At 27.2% G+C, this 13002-nt stretch overlaps 1 long non-coding RNA gene across 1 annotated transcript in view; it reads left to right on the top strand.

The window, feature by feature from the left end:
• The window catches only part of LOC124421369, a 29212-nt gene that overhangs the window by 14263 nt on the left and 1947 nt on the right, over window positions 1-13002 (top strand). Inside the window, exon 2 of the long non-coding RNA XR_006941614.1 lies at window positions 4044-4072. This is a non-coding gene — a long non-coding RNA (uncharacterized LOC124421369). The remainder of the gene's footprint in view (window positions 1-4043; window positions 4073-13002) is intronic.

The raw sequence follows: 13002 nt of genomic DNA, 5'->3' as shown, positions 1-13002 counted from the left end.
CACGGCTTATTAATGATCGTACTTCGTTCTACCGGTTACGTCTCTAGGTGCTGTTGCCGAATCAACAGAGGCCATCCAATGGTCAAGAGATTAGATAGCTCGTGTACTCCAGCAAAGTACTTGTGCATGGACCGGTCATAGCCAATGTACAAAAATTGTCACCTGCGTTCTTCATTGCAGAACAAAGGGGCGATGGTAAACCGTTCTTAGGACTACCCAGTGGATAAAAACGACCACCGTGACCTTGGCGGCAGATGGATACGTTAAAACTCTCGACATTCCTGTCAGCATGTTAGTCTGTATGTCAGTAGATGATTTTCTGAATCGAATATGCCATTTACATACTTCAGGCCCATTTTCTGTCCATCCATCCATATGTCTGTTCTTCAAACAACAGGTCGCGTTTAATAAAAATTTAATTTGTTATTCATATTATCTTTGGCTTAATTATGAAGTCTATTCAAGAGTGCTTATAACGATGTATTACTTTACGAAGCCACCATATAAGCGGACCTCCACCAAGACTTTGTAGCTCAAAATTAGGTTAAATATTCTTTTAAGCCCTAGAAAACATTACTTCGTTTATCAATCATTATTACAACCAACAAATATTAAATATAGATCCCATATAAAACCATTGATTTTATTAGAATAATAATAAAAATCAACATAAATGCTTCATTCATACTTACATGTTTTTGTGTAATTTAATTATAATTTATTTCAAAATGCAAAAAAGTCTTTTGAAACAAAGACTTTGTTACAAAGTATTAGTTATCAAAGTTTTGGTTTTTTTTTATTCCTCCTTTAGTTATAAAAACAAAATAAAATAAATATATAATTACTATTCATTTCCCCGAGTGTGTTAAGCAAATATCTTTGCCAAAGTATTACAGTTTTTACCCACCCATATTATCCAACCGCAAAGCTATAAAATTTAACTAGTACATAATTAAACACTTGCAATTAGAAGTAATTTACTTTGAGCTCATTTTGGTTTTCCTTATGTATATAATTTTTTACTTTATTTATTATTATTTTTTTTTTTTTGTTAGTGCTTAAGGATTTTTCATGGTATTTTCTCAACCATAAATGTGTTTATATTAAACACCACTATATACACATATCTATATACATACAATTTAAGCTAGTAAATATATTTAATGTTAATTTTCTATTTCACAGTGTTTATATACATATTTGTTTACATACATGTATGTATGTGTAAGTTTCTGTTTTTAGTACTTTTTTCACTTCTGACACAATTTTATACACTCAATATAATCTAATAATATTCAGCCAACCAAATATTCATTCATTTTAACTAACATATATACAACTACATAAATACATATATACTTACTTATGTAGTTATCTTAGTTTATATACAAAGTGGCAAAGTAACAAGTTTGTAGCAAACCGAGAACAAATTTTCTTTCCCTTTCCCCTACAGCCCTTTGCTTTTCTTTCTAAGTTGATAAACACTGAAAAACGTTTAAATATTTTGTTAAGTTTAATTTTTTTGCTGCTTTTATGATTTTTGGTTTTTACTCGACAACTTTCTGTTGCAAGTACATACATATTTTTTTACTCCATGAAAAATTTTCTTTAATTTTTTGTAGCTTATTAAACGTTTTAACAGTTTGTATTCTGTTTTATACTTGTTATTCGTAGTAAAATTGTTCTTTTACATCTTTTAATTTTATCTCTGACTCATGTTCATGATTCTCCTTATTTTTCTTTAGCTAAAGTAGCAGCAAAGCAATTGCGTTCATATTTGCGCAACATTAGTTTTTAATTAAAAAAAATGTTTAATAGCATTTTAAGCAAAAGTTTATTTAGTGTAATAGTACAGGGGTGGTAGCAATTGTTTTATCATAGTAATAGAGTAAAAGTCGGTTGTCAGATCATACAACGTTGTCAGTAAAATGTTCAGAAAATGTCTAATAATGGTCAGAACTTAAAATTTTTCTTTTGCAACGTTCTGACAACGTAGTACCGAAAATATTTTCTGCACATTTTACTGCCAACTTTGTAAGGTCTAACAAGCGTGTATGCATAGCATAACGTTAAGTAGAATATATATGTTTAAAAGCGTCTTTAGCCCAGATTTAGTTTAATAAAACCTGGAACACCACCCTGTCGTCTTAAATAAGAGCTAAAAAATGTCAATTATTACCTTGTTAGATAGCGATAAGAAAAGATAAATATATTATTGTAGTTCATGCAACTGTAGGCAATTAAATTGTCTATATCTTAACTTTTAGACAATAGGACATTTCACAGATATTTTAAAACTGTTAATACAAGCTTTGACATTGTAATAAGTATCATACCAAAATCATTCCATATCCATTGTGCAATATCTGTCTATATAATTATGAAAAGCATTTAGTCTTAATGTAAGAGCTAGTCAGATATATCTATATACTAAACCAATTAACTATAGTTAATTGGTTTAGTAGTTAGTTAGTTAGTTTGTTTGTTGTTTTGTTGTTTAGTTGTTTAGGTGTTTAGTTGTTTAGTTGTTTAGTTGTTTAGTTGTTTAGTTGTTTAGTTGTTTAGTTGTTTAGTTGTTTAGTTGTTTAGTTGTTTAGTTGTTTAGTTGTTTAGTTGTTTAGTTGTTTAGTTGTTTAGTTGTTTAGTTGTTTAGTTGTTTAGTTGTTTAGTTGTTTAGTTGTTTAGTTGTTTAGTTGTTTAGTTGTTTAGTTGTTTAGTTGTTTAGTTGTTTAGTTGTTTAGTTGTTTAGTTGTTTAGTTGTTAAGTTGTTTAGTTGTTTAGTTGTTTAGTTGTTTAGTTGTTTAGTTGTTTAGTTTTTTGTTGTTTACTTTTTATTATAATCTCAAATCTATTTCGAAAAAAATAAAACCAATTATTACAATATCCCTCTTGAATTTTTAACAATTCCTCCATATACAATATTTACCAACTTTTCTCTAAAAATTTATTTCAAAAATACATTTCATTTAGATTTAACGAAAAAACATTTAAAAATAATCAATAACGTCTTGTCTACTAACAATCCAACCAAATAAAAATTGAAATTCATTTCTACAATACAACAAAAGCAAATTCATCAAAGTAAATAATTCTTTAGTTAAAATAAAAATTAAAAATAAAACAACAGTTAAAAAAAATCTTAAACAATATAACTAAAAGCAGTTACATATTTGTTTTATGCTTTGTTTGTATACATTTTTGCTAGAACAAAAACTGATCCTTACAAAAGGAATTCTTTTTTCGTAGTAAAAAAAGATAAAGAAAATATTATAGGAGAAAGAGAGAAAACAAAATTAACGACATAGTGTAGGAATGTAGTACATAAATAAAACATTATAAAAATTAAGGAATTTATTTTTAAAGGATTTTGTCTGCAACTTTTGTAAACGTCAGCAACATATAGAGCAGTTGTATGAACGTTGTAGTGTAACAACTAAGTATTTCATTGATATCTGCTTTTGGGCTACTGTTTTAGGTTATCTAGACACATTCTTTTAAATGCACAGTGGGTTGATAGGCTTGGTATTCTCAAAATAATATGAAATTTGTCTTAATGCTTTTGTTTATGAATGAGTTTGCTATGAAGAATGTTTCTTTGGGTTATTAAAGTAGACTGTAGATTAAAATTTTCGTCATTTACATTTTTCCCCCACTGTTTTACATTGTGACATCTTGTATGTTTCTATCTTAATGTTAAATAATGCACTTGTTAGTTGCAAACAACAAATCTGAAAGTAAATACAAGGGTGTGTTTGGTAAAATTAAATAAGAAAACACAACAAGAGCAACAAAACTTAATAAGAATGGAACTTATATGAACACAAAACACACATTTTCTTGCAGTCATTAAACCACATTCATACATACTGGGTGTTGTCTATATAATGGGAGTTTTTGGTTGTATACTAAATTTAGATTACACTATGTATTCAAACAATGTTGTGTTTTAAATTATAATCTAATGATATTTGAATTAAATAAATAAATCTTAAAATTTTTAAATAAAATATTAATGAATGTTTTCTACTTTTTTTATTTTTTAGATCTTTGGGTCACAATTTGATGATAAAATGTAAGTAGATATATAAAATTTTCAGGAAACTAGAAATATATGATTTTTAAATTTAACTGGGATATGGTCTTAACCAGTGATGCCAAGTGTAGTGTTTTATATATGATTTTTTATACTCTTCATAAAAAATGATGGGGGTATATTCATTTTGTCGTTATGTTTGTAATACATCGAAATATTGATAATAGATCTACAATAGTGTATATTTTCTAGGTCCTTATTAAACTCTAAGATGATCTTACCATGTCGGTCCGTCTGTCTGTCTGTCTGTCTGTCTGTTGAAAACACGATAGAGTCCGAATGGGAAGAGTTATAGGGTTAAATTTTACACAAAAATACCGGTTCACGTTTTCGTATAGCCCCAACACAAATGGCTCCCGAAAAACAGATTTAAAAGTGATAATTGTTTTATAAATTCGAGTAAGCGATGAAATTTGACGTAAATAAGTTTTATATGAGCCAAATTCTCTCTACCAATTTTTATGAGGATCGATCCATAATTGACCGTACCCCTCATATATGGTCCCATCCAAAAAATCGCTTAAGCGCCCTTGTCTCCATACAAATAAGTTTCTTACAGGTTCTACCGCGCGGTCCATAATTAACCCTACCCCAAAGGGTTAGACTAGTTAAGACTATTGTTAATACTGTGCATCGCACACAACATATAACGTTGCAACCTGGCATCATCACACTAAGTTTGATGTTGCCAGGTTAGTGGGTTGTCCGGTAACAAGAAAAGAATTGTCATTCCTTCGTATACTTTTATTGAATTCGGCTGGAGAAAAAATAAAAGTAAAGGACAAATATTCTGAAATAAAACTTAAAAGAGAACTAAAAGTGAAGTTTAAATTATATAAAGAGTGTTTTAAGCTTAGAATAAATAGTCTGTAAAAACTATATACATCATACTTTTGATATAATCCAACATACAGGACAACTGATTCTCAGACATGAGAATCAAATAAAGCTTACACGTGAGAATATTTCAACACATAGACATGATCTGATCTACAAATAGTCCTGTGTCTTAATAACGTTTGATATACTAATATTATAATGTTCAGGTATAAACTGTTAATCTCATGTATTAAAATAAAAAATCGTATCAAATTTATTGAGAGTTTTTTTCGTTCTAAATAAATATGATCTGATCTATAATTCTTAGTGTGTTTCAGAGATGAACCGATCTTATGATATTCTAATTTTCAGATTTTAGCTCTTTGTCACATGTCTCAGACAAGGAATCGTTTCCTATAGAACGTTTCTTGTCTGAGACAAAAACTAAATTATTGACAGTTTCATGTCTCAAACATTTATATTGTTTAACTTCATAGCCTTTGGTTAAAATGGACTTCTAATTTCTGCAGTACCATCAACAAATTCTAAAGAAATAAAACTCCTGAATACACCCAATTTTTCTATGTTACAAACTTACTACCATATTATACCTCCTCCCAAACAACTGTAGAGTACTACTCTCAAAAGCTCTAAAGACAAAGCAGGGAGATGTACAGAGGATTTAAATGCTATTGCCACTGCAATTGCTGTTAAAACTGTTCATGACGATGAACACAATGATGATGATGATGACGATAATGACTACAACAACACAAAACAACAACAACTACCACTACAGCAATAATGATTTTATTTTTCTCTCTCTCCTTTTTCATTCCTTGTGTTATTACTTCCGCTGAAAGTGTCATTACTTTAGCGTTAGTTAAGGAAAACAACACCATCTCACATAAAAGCACTAACAACAAATAAAGCTTAATGCTTATTTAGCGTAATACTTAAGCTGCAACTTGCCTGAATTGTCTAACAGAATGAGATTTATTATTTGTAAAAATAAATGAATTTGTTTATGTGTATGTGTTTTTGAAAGAAGTAGAAATAGTTGTGAGAGTGTAAAGCCAAACAGCCACACCTTTTTTATGAGACTGAAATTAAATTTATAGAAATTGTTATATAAATTTTATTTTAACACACAGACTTAAATGAGTGACGGAAAAATTTAATGTCACCTAAATGTTTATGACTGAAATATTTCTTCTTTCTCGTTTTAATTCTGTTGAATGAGTAGTTAGTGGTGTTACAGAAACTCAGGGAAATATGTTATTAAATGTAAGCAGACTTAGGTCATTTAAATTAGTGTAAAATAATTTTTTTATTATTATTTTTAGTAGAAGAACATTTTTTTAATGAATTAAACAGGGAAATAATGAATTATATTGGATTTTTTAACATACATTATAAATTATTATAACCGTCCAATTAAAAATTGTAAGAATAAATATGCCAAACTTAACTAATTTAAAACAACCAACTAGTTGATTGCAACTCCCCAAGATTTGCAAAAAACATATATATTTAAAAAATTCTCCCTAATAAATATTTTCATGTTATGAATTTTAAATAATTTTTTTTCTTTCGACTATCTGTAACATTATAATACACCATCGACCGTGAGTTTGTCAGACTTGGTCGTTGATTTACTCGTTAACGTGCTCAACGTGTTACATAATGAAATGTGAAAAGCCGCTCAAACACTTACAGCCACTTAAGTGGTTCTTTTTTTAAGAAAAATAAAAAAAGAAAAACGTAATAGTAATAATAAGCAGCAGCATAAAAACACACCAGAAACACGAAACTAAAGAAAATAAAAATGATGCCATGTTACCAATTTTGCTTCCTTACTCTTTTAAACAACTTGCAACACACTAGTCGTTGGCAGGATGTGCAAAATAACTCTTGTCTGAGACTCAGTGTGCTGCATATTTGTCTGGGTGTAATGTAGCAAAAAGTATGTAACTAGCAAAATGCCTTGCAGTAGAAAATTAATTGCTAAAATATTATTTTTTATAAAAAAAAATGCATAAAATTAAGAAAGAGTAACACAGTGAGTTGCCGCTGGTTATGTCTTCTAAGCGAAAAAGATACCGATTCTAAAGAAGAGGTTGTTTATAAAAAGTAAATATTTGAAAAAGTGAAAATTTTGTTGCAGTGCATCTTGTTTTGTGATTGACAGTAGGAAATGAGAGGAGGGCGAAATTAAATTAAAATAAAGTAAATGTTAAAAAAATTTAACGGAGAGCTATTTAAAATTATTATTATTTAATTAAAGGTTGTAAAGTGTAAAAAAATTAACATATAAAAATATGCTAACCTATAAATTTGCTTATTCAATTAAAGTTTTGTAGACCTTAGAAGAAGTAGCAATTAGTTGTACATATTGATATTGAAGTCTAGTACTGAACTAGAACTGAACTAGAACTGAATTAAACTGAACTAGAACTGAACTAGAACTGAACTAGAACTGAACTAGAACTGAACTAGAACTGAACTAGAACTGAACTAGAACTGAACTAGAACTGAACTAGAACTGAACTAGAACTGAACTAGAACTGAACTAGAACTGAACTAGAACTGAACTAGAACTGAACTAGAACTGAACTAGAACTGAACTAGAACTGAACTAGAACTGAACTAGAACTGAACTAGAACTGAACTAGAACTGAACTAGAGCTGATGAGTAATGTTGTTAAAAAACATTTTTACATGCAGATATGCATACTTTTACATAGTTATACTAGACGGTATATATAAATCAAACTTCCGGAATATTATTAAATATTTGCTGTTGGCACCATATATATTTTTTTATTTTAACTAAAAATCAAAACCTGTATTAAAAACTAATTGGCATTTTTTGGTTTTTAATACTGAACGCTTCAACAAACTTAAAGCGAAAGGAATAAAAATTAAACTTAAAAAAAAAACGGAATTAAATATGTTATTGAAAGTATCGATTTATAATGTATATAGAGCCAACTTCTGAAAAACTGTTCATGTTTTATTTGGTTTATATTAAATGTATATTTTTTATGCCGATCTACTCTATCTGCCATTTATCATACTTCATCATACTGCCTTAAAATATGAGCAATATTTTCTTCTTTTCTCTATTCCTTTTTTTATGAATAGTTATTTATTTATGAAAAATGTAAAAAAAATACAAAATAGATTCATTCATTTGCCCAAGGCATTATTTCTTAAAAATAAAATACAAGTATTTATGTATATGTTTCGGGGGAAGCAGATTTCGCATTGGCTATATTAAATTTTGTTTTATTTTTGTATAACAAAACTCTCCCTTTAGCAATGCAATGCGAAGGTCTGTCACATGAATTTTACACACTAGATCTCACCTGTCAAATGGTTTGTTATAACTAAATATGGTTGTATATACATACATATATAACGTAGGATATGTTTATATATGCCAATAATTGTTTACATAGGGTATAAATATTTTAGCTGTGGATTATTAAGTTTTTATAGAAAAATATTTTAAATATATAAAATTTCCAGTAAAAACTTTCAGACCATACCAGACATTTCATTAAAACAAAACAATTTTTCATTTCCGGAACTTACGTCTATTTTTGACCCATTTTCATAGAAAATAATATATTTCTTTAATTTCTATATTAAATATTTAATCATAAATCAGTTTTGCTTCAACAAATTTCAATAATTTTCTAAATAAAAATTTATTTCCTAGATAAAAGAAAAAACAGCTGACAAATCAAAATGAAAAGCATTATTTATCATTATTATTTTAATTTTTATCAACATTTATTTTTCATTGGCTTAGGGTTTGGTTTTATTTTTTGTCTACTTTGCTCTTTTTTTTCTAAATATTTGCTCATTTTTTTTTTGGTTTATCTTAAATAAATGTTATTTTTTTAAGGTTTGGTTTATTTTTTTTCTAGTTTATATAAATAATGTGTATTTTTCACGTGATATAGGGGCATAAAAAAGAAATTATTTTCGTTTACGCTTATTTGATTTAGTTTGCTTGTTTTTGGTTTCAACCCTCTGCCGCCTAGAGCCGCCTCTTTAATCAAAATCAACGTATTGAAAAAGAAATATGTGGCTTATGTGAACACATTTATTTTTGCGGTATTATGTCATAAACTAAATATTTTGTATATGTATTTTATTAAAATAAATTGTAGCTAATAAATTAATTTTTTTTATTTGCAGGAATTTTTTTTAAGGATTTTTTTGTGGGAGTGCAAATATTAAAAAAAACTACTTAAAATAGTTTTAGACATTTTATTTTAATAACCCAAAATTCTTAAATTAAATTCTAATTCAAAGTACAACAGACAATTGTATACATATTCACATACATACTCAAAATTAATTTACAACAAGTTTTCATGTTCCAACTCTTATTTTAAGTTTAAAACTTACAAACACTTTTAAACTTTAACTATTAGAAGAAACTAATACAAAATCAATAAATTTTAAGCAAAGTTAAATAAAGAAAAACTTAAAATGTAAAGTAAAACATGTATCTTGTATAAATTGTAACATGCTGCTGTGACTGATGTACCTTTTTTCTTTACAACAAACTACTACCCGGATGAGTAATTTAATTATAAAGTTTTGCATCATTAATTTAAAGTTAAAGCAACTATTGGCGCAGTTACAACATCTGCCACTGTTGCTGAATTTTACGACTTTTCTATATAGGAAATATATCTTTGAAACAAAATATAGCAAAACTGATGATGACGATAAAAAACAGCAACAAAAATTCAATATTCAACAAACACTCAAGTAGATATTATACACATACATATATCCTATCTATTATAACTTGAAGACTTAAACTTACATACAAATATACATATACTATATATATGTTATAGATTTACCATCACACGCCTAGAAAAGAAATCACCAACACGTGCTTCCATTATAAATTTTAACGAACGAACACATACCGTCAGATACATGACTATTTACATACATTGATACATGACAGTGAATTTAATGTTTAACCAGTTCCTAGAACAGAGATGGAATTTCCTATATAACACGATGAAGAAGTACATTAATGTGAAGCATATCGAAGGACTGTATTCAATAGTATGCTTCTTAAATAACACTAATTCGTGGAGTTAAGTTCTAGTTCAGTTCTAGTTCGGTTTTAGTTTAGTTCTAATTCAGTTCTAGTTCAGTTCTAGTTCAGTTCTAGTTCAGTTCTAGTTCAGTTCTAGTTCAGTTCTAGTTCAGTTCTAGTTCAGTTCTAGTTCAGTTCTAGTTCAGTTCTAGTTCAGTTCTAGTTCAGTTCTAGTTCAGTTCTAGTTCAGTTCTAGTTCAGTTCTAGTTCAGTTTTAGTTCTAGTTCTAGTTCAGTTCTAAATTTTAGTATGTTGTAGTTGTTATAAAAATCAAAATTTTACTTTTGCTAAAGAAAGGTTATTAATTATAGGTTGTTTTTGTACTAAAATACATAAATTATCTATTTAATTGAAAATTAAATTACCACAATTATAGCAATATAATAAATTGCTATTTAATAAATCTTTAAATGAAAATCATATACAAGTTTTTTGTTATAAATTTCTAATTAAATTATTATTAAACGAATAATGTCAATAAAAAAATATAAATTATTAAAACTTTGCTCTAGTGACAACTTTTAATAATAAATTAGTTTTAAAAGCATAAAAACATAATTTAATATGCAGGATAATAATAAATGACTGGTAATAATAATGGAAAATCTTTTACCCAACCCTGAATACAAGCACCTACTGAAATTTTAAAAAGTTACGTATACTTAATATTTGAAGTAATTTAATTAAATATTTCTTATACGTACTGTAGATATATATTAGGAAATACAATAACTAAAAAAGTTACTAAAGCATAATTTTTATTGAAAATACATTAATTTTTTTTATATTTTTATAAACAAATTGTATAAAATTTTAACGATTTCTCTTGATGTTTATTAAAATAAATTGCTATTAATTAAATATACGTACATATGTATGTATCTCATGTACATAAAAAACTTCTTGCAATTTTCATTAAAAACTTGTTTATTATTTAAATCAAGGCATAATATTACAAAGAAATGAATAAATATGAATCAATAAATTCAATTATGATAATTAAAATTATTTTTTCCCAAATTGTTAAAAATTTTCGTCTTTAATGCTAGTTGTTTGGCTTCCTTTTCCATATAAAAATTATTTTTGCAAGCATCAATACAAAGAGAGACATAAAAATAATAACTTATATAAAGAAAATAGAGAAAAAAAAATATATTTCTACAGAAATTATTTATGAACAATATTTTATTTTCTTTTGCTGTAGCAAATATTTTCATAAATAAAAATATTATTTTAAATTAATATCGTATATAGTAAAGACAACGACATGCATCTTATGAAAGTTTCTATACAAAAAAATAATAATATTTTTGGGTATATATTGGTTAAATATGTGGGTTATTTTATCGTAAAATGTAAAAGGTATAGACGTTGAACTTTATGTATAAAAGTTGGCCTTGTATCGAAATTAAGTCCAATCATGGAGCAGTTGTTATTACTAATTGAAGCCTATAAACTTTGAGAGGATAGCCAAAAACCTATAACCAAAAACGGCGATACCGCCCCATCCATGGGGTAAATACCCCAAGGGGATATGACAGAGTTGTTTAATTCATTAAACAAAGTATAATAAACCAAATATTTATTGTTTATTTCACAAAACTTAACAAAAAAATTTTGTTCTACATCACAAGCATTACATATATTTGGCACATGTGCCCCACGGGCAGTTCTGGGGTTCAGTTTCAATTTTATTCGGGCTTCAAATTATATAATCGAAAACATTATTATGTCTTATTGTACACTATTATTGACATTCTAATACTGACCAATATATTTTTTTCTATCACAGAAACTAAAAAAATTTTCTTCTATAAGAATCAAGTAGAAAACAATTAGTTTTTTCTTCTTACCACAGAATTTTCAACAATTTTTTTATATTTCCCAAGACAAGAACATTACTTTTTCCAAAATAATTATCGAAATCGAAAAATAAACGCTAAAAGTAAATTGTATGTTTATAATTTTCATATCACTGACATAAAAATCCCCCTCATCACCATCATCATTTGTTGGTTAAAATGTTTGCATTGAAAATTATGAAAATTAAATTATCGATAATATAAAACGTTTTTCTGCAATTGAACAAGTTAAAAATTGTAATCAACTGTCTCTTTCAGCACACGCAAATGGTAGAAGAGCAGGCATAAGCATGCATAAGAACTACACTGCAGTAAACCTCAACAACCAAACAAATACACTGACAGTTTGATTGAAAGGCTGAACACTCTTCTGCCAGTCTTGTTGAAACATACTTTTTTTTTCCTTACAATCTATTCCATCATCATTTTTTTATAGTCAACAGTTTTACACAGTTTTTGAACAACTCTTTCAATTTAATTTCTTTTTTCATTTCACTTGTATGTAAAATAGGATGAATATAGTGTAATATACATACATGTGTATGTATACTATGTAATAGTTTCATTTTATGAAAAGAAAATATTTTCTTTTTGTTATACATTACATTTGCATCTTTAGTGCCTGGAAACTGTTAAAGTATTGCAAATAACAAACTGACTAACCAACAATATTTTGTATAAGACTTGTATATAATCTGTCTTTGTGTCTGTCCTACAGTCTAGTAAGACTAACTGACTGACAGTGCGTCTATAAGAAGAAAGCCTGTTTGTTGATTTAGTTTTAGTTGATTTTTTTACTATATTTTCTCCGCATAAGTCTATCTATCATATTCCAGAACTGACAGTCAGTTAAATTTAAGGTTGTTTTTTGCCTTCATATAAAAATAAACTTAAATTGCATATCAGGATGTAGTTACGTATGTAAATTTATTTTTTTTATGAGAAATAGTGTATTTCTACTTTTTATTAAGAGCATTTTATCTTGTATATATGTATATAGTTATTATTTTTATATAAATATGTAATAAGTACTAACATTTCTTAGTTTTCTACTTAAATTATATTTTTTACGTTTATTATTTATATCG

The sequence above is a fragment of the Lucilia cuprina genome, chromosome 2 (genome assembly GCF_022045245.1).
Source record: "Lucilia cuprina isolate Lc7/37 chromosome 2, ASM2204524v1, whole genome shotgun sequence".
NCBI lineage: Eukaryota > Metazoa > Arthropoda > Insecta > Diptera > Calliphoridae > Lucilia > Lucilia cuprina.
Note: the sequence above shows the minus strand (reverse complement) of the source record. Positions and strands in the feature narration are given on the sequence as shown.